At 43.7% G+C, this 4,432-nt stretch overlaps 1 protein-coding gene across 3 annotated transcripts in view; it reads left to right on the forward strand.

Annotated features, from left to right (window-relative positions):
* The first annotated feature begins 2,307 nt into the window (after window positions 1–2,307).
* LOC108746873 (serine/threonine-protein kinase tousled-like 2) overlaps window positions 2,308–4,432 on the forward strand; it is a 66,687-nt gene continuing 64,562 nt past the window's right edge. The window contains exon 1 of one of the 3 annotated variants that reach the window (XM_018483925.1): window positions 2,308–2,574. The gene's annotated coding sequence lies outside the window, so the exon portion shown is untranslated. Of the gene's footprint in view, window positions 2,575–2,939; window positions 4,112–4,432 lie in introns of those variants that run through there. The other 2 variants (XM_018483920.1, XM_018483923.1) reach the window with 2 other exon arrangements.

Raw genomic sequence — 4,432 nt, forward strand, 5'->3', positions numbered from 1 at the left:
GTTAAGCGGCGCGATGCAAAACGATCAAGCTACTAATAAACAAAATCGTTATATATTGTGAACGTTTAATAATTTTATTAAACGTTTAAACGAACGTCTTCGGTAAACGTCGGTTTTCTCAATTGCCATCAAAGAACAATTATCAATCTTCTTCTCGAATGAATTGAATTTATATGGACCATGAATTTTACTTTGCGCTCTCTTCAAAGATTATTGTATAGAAAAGATATAGTCAACACCTTGTACGTAGATGTTTTTAATTAAAATTTTTATTTATAACACGTGTACATACATTTTATTTATTACAAAGTATATTTTGTAGCGGCGTCTTTTTTTCACAAAATTGTAGAATTTTAATACTTCATAGTCATTAAGATTTTCTCTTTACGATAGAATTATACGTGAAGGCGCGCGTGCTCTTGTATCTATGTATCAAAAACACAAATTCTAGTTGATTTATCAGCGATCGAAGAAAAGATATTAGAGAAAGAATAATTCGGCGATCCGCACAGCTTTAGATGTTATATTATCGCGAGGGGAAGTTATTTAAGAAATCTCCCTCTCCATCCCACACCAAGTTGAATATAATTAAATATGTTTTCTATATTTATAAAACGCGAGTTTGTACAGCTTACGAAAAAAAATGTAAGGAGTCAGAGTGTCACACGATCTGGGAAACGACTTATTATATTGTAATTGTATCCTGTGACTGTAGTACCAACATTCGCCAAAATATTAAGTAATAATATATCTAATTCTGAATGTGTTCTCAGGTGGTCCTTCTTGCACAACGGATTATAGTTAATGTTAATCGTATATTTCTACCAATGTAGAGGTCTATCCTTTTTAAAGAATATTTTTGAAATGCTCAACTTACTTTTTATCGCCTTCTACTAGTAGTAGTTTTAGGAATTAGATAAAGAGTAAATTATAAATTGAAATTAAAGTTAATCTAAGATCTGTCCTTTTTGAAAGATGTTCTGAATGTTAACTTCTTATCCTGTTCTAACTTAAAGAATTAGAAAATGATAAAGAATAGATTATAATTGAGATGGAAATTAATTTAAATTCTGTGCTTTTTCGAAGGAAGTTTTAAATGTTTAAATTACTCTTTATTCTCTCTTTTCTGGTTTTAAGGAAAGATAAAGAGTAGATTATAAATTGAAATTTAAGTTAATCTAAGCTCTCTGTTTTTTTTTGGAAGAACGTTTTGAACGTTTAACATGCTTTCTGTCTTCTTCTAGTTCTAATAATTGGGGGAAGTTGAAGAGTAGATAAATTGAAATTAAAATCAATCTAAGGTCAATTTTTTCAAATTAAATTTTAAACTGGTTTACATTGATACAATAAGTTAAAATGTAACAAATTATGTTTGTTTCCGTTCAGAACGTTTTTCAAGAAAGAATAGACCTTAAATTACCTTCATTTACTTTTTATCACTTTTATTTTCTAATTCAAGAAATTAGAAGGAGATAAAAAGTAAATTAAACCGAAATCGAAGTTGATCAACACTGGTAAAAATAATAGTTATTAATTTTTTTATTAAGATACAACAAATTAAAATGTAACAAATTATATTTGTTTTCGTTCAAAATGTTTTTTCAAGAAAGAATAGACCTTAAATTACCTTCAATTTCTTTTACTTTTTATCTTTTACTTTTCTAATTCAAGGAATTAGAAGGAGATAACAAGTAAATTAAACCGAAATGACAAAGTTAATCAACATTGAAATAATAGATATTTATTTTTTTATCGAGATACAATAAATTAAAATATAACAAATTTATATTTATTTTCGTTCAGAACGTTTTTCCAGAAAGAATAGACCTTAAATTACCTTAAATTTCATTTACTCTGTATCACTTTTTCTAATTCGAGGAATTAGAAGGAGATAAGAAGTAAATTAAATCGAAATCACAAAGTTAATCAACATTGGTAGAAATAATAGATATTAATTTTTTTATTGAGACACAATGCAGTAAAGATCTTTTAATCGCCCATAATTTACACCTACAGTTACGCGTTTGTGTTTGAATTTTTATTCAATTATTGAATACTTGTTCAATAATTAGCGCGTGAGGCGAAACCTCAATTCGGTGTGAACGCGGCCTTAAAATCATGCCGCATCGCACAGCGGATACGGCACGGTACGGGACGGCTAGTATAGGGAAACGAAAGCGAGAACCGGGGATGATCTCGCCGCGAGTCGTGACTGGTCGGCCGATGCGCCGCCGAATAAACATCGTAGCTCACCGATAATAGCCGAAGCGCCGTAAGGTGCCGCTCGGTTTGCGGGAGCGAGACAGAGGAGGCCGTGCGAACGCCATGGTGTGTGACTGGCAACGTCACTGTCGTCGTCGTCGTCGTCGTTGCCGTCGCCGCCGTCGTCACTCTTAAAATTCCGCCGTCGTCGCGAAAGTAGTGCCAGCGAGTGAAAAAAATAAATAAATAAATAAAAAACAGCCGTGCGACGGTCACGCGTTATTCACGAAGGTGTCGTCGCGTACGGGATTGGTCGCGTGAGCGCGAATTCGACCGCGAGATCTCGTTCATGATTCACGAGAGCGCGTGCGAGTGAGTGAGAGAGAAGGAGAGAGAAAAGGAGAGGAGAGGAAAACATATATATGTAAAAGGCCCGCGAGGGACGCGGCGCCGCGTCGTCCTTATTTTTTTTTCTTTTTTTTTTATTTATATTTTAAGTCCCTCGGTGTGTCTCCACGCGCGCGCGCGCGCGCGCGCGTCCTCCGCGGAACCACCGTCGGGCCTCGTCTGGTCTCGTCGCCGCTCCGCTCCGTAATCCATTCCGCTCCGCTCCGCTCCGCTCCGCTCCGCGCCGCGCCACGCCGTTGACGCGCGGTGTGCCACCGCAGTGCATAGTGTATACACACGTACGAAGCCGCGTGCGCGCGCGCGTTTGCCCGCGCGTGTCCTACGTGGTGTGTGCGCATGTGTGTGTGTGTATGTGAGTGTATGCCCGCGGTGAGTGCCTCCGTGTTTGCGCTTCTGTGTATCGAGAAGAGAGTGCGTTACGGTTCCAACCGAGGTGAGCTTTTTAGTACGAATACTGTCGGGCCAGCGAGCGAGAGTGCGGCCGACGCGAGACGCGCCGCGCGTTTACCGGCATCCTACGATTTCCGCTTCGTGTCACCGTGGTTTTATTGTGTGTCGTACCCGTCGTCGTCGTCGTCATAGTCGTTATTGTTGTCGTTGTCATCGACGTCGTCGTCGTCGTCGTCGTGTGATCGTGTATCAGTCCCCCGGTTCCCCCGGTCCCTCCCCTCCGCCGTCTGTCAGTGTCGCAGTTAACGACCCGGTGCATCGTGACCGCGGTGAGCCCGCGGCCTCCCCGGGTGGCTCGCGGTGGTCCCTGTCGCAAAAGAGTGCGCCATGCGAGAGAGGGATAAATCGGTGACTGGCAGGCGGCGGCCATCTTCCAGATGAGTTTTTCCTCCTTTCTTCCGATAAACGAAGCGCGCTATGCCGTGAAAGAGAAGGACAGCGAAGGCGAGAGAGATCGTAAGAGAGAGAGAGAGAGACCTTCCCCTCCTTGATTGATAGAGAACGAGAGAGAGAGAGAGAGAGAGAACGACAAGAAAGAGAGAAGGGAGGACAAGGTGCGAGAGGGAAGGAAATTTGTTCGCGTCTATCATATATGCGACGAGAGATGCGGTGAACGGCGCGTGCTGCTCGGCGGAGTCACGAAATTTCACGAGCGCGTGTCGCCGCTTCGACCAGGCCTTCGCCTCTCCGTCTGTGAGTGCGAGAAAGAAGAAAACGGCCGCACTTGTGCGAGCGAGAGAGAGACAGCAGATGTATTAGGAAGTGCGCTGTACGAGAAAGAGAGAGAGAGGGACGAAGGGACGGTAGAGAGCGAAGGCAGAGCGGAAGACTTGAGAGAGAAAGAGAGACGCGTGCGGGGGAAGAAAACGGAAGCAGCGCTGAGTGAAAAGAACACGGAGAGGCCTGACCCCCTATCGCCGCGCGTTTTACTTCGTAATCGCGTCGTTTTCGCGAGAACGCGAGAGACCGGCGGCCGGGACGAAGGAAGAGCGAAGAATAGAAGTACATAAAAGGAGTCGAAGGAAAAAGAACGAAGGAAAGGAAGAAACAAGTGAGTCGCGCCGTACGTTCGCCGGGGGACGGTCGTGTCTCCCGTCTCTGCTTCGGATCTTCGACGAGTGTGGTTTAGTTTGGAGAGCGGTGAATCGATTTACTCGCCGTGTGTAATTTCCAAGTCTCCGGCTGGACGTCGCGAGAAGACTGGGAGGTGACCGCGGGAGAGAAGAGGGAGGGACGAAGGGTGGAAGGCAGGCAAGCCTCGACGACCCGAGCCATCGCCTTGTCGTCGCCGTCGCCGTCGTCGCCGTCGCCGTCGTTGTCGCCGCCTCGCCTCGCCTCGCCTCGTCTCGTCTCGCCTCACCTCGTCTCTCAC

Source organism: Trachymyrmex septentrionalis, unplaced genomic scaffold (assembly GCF_001594115.1).
Source record: "Trachymyrmex septentrionalis isolate Tsep2-gDNA-1 unplaced genomic scaffold, Tsep1.0 scaffold19, whole genome shotgun sequence".
NCBI classification, from domain to species: domain Eukaryota; kingdom Metazoa; phylum Arthropoda; class Insecta; order Hymenoptera; family Formicidae; genus Trachymyrmex; species Trachymyrmex septentrionalis.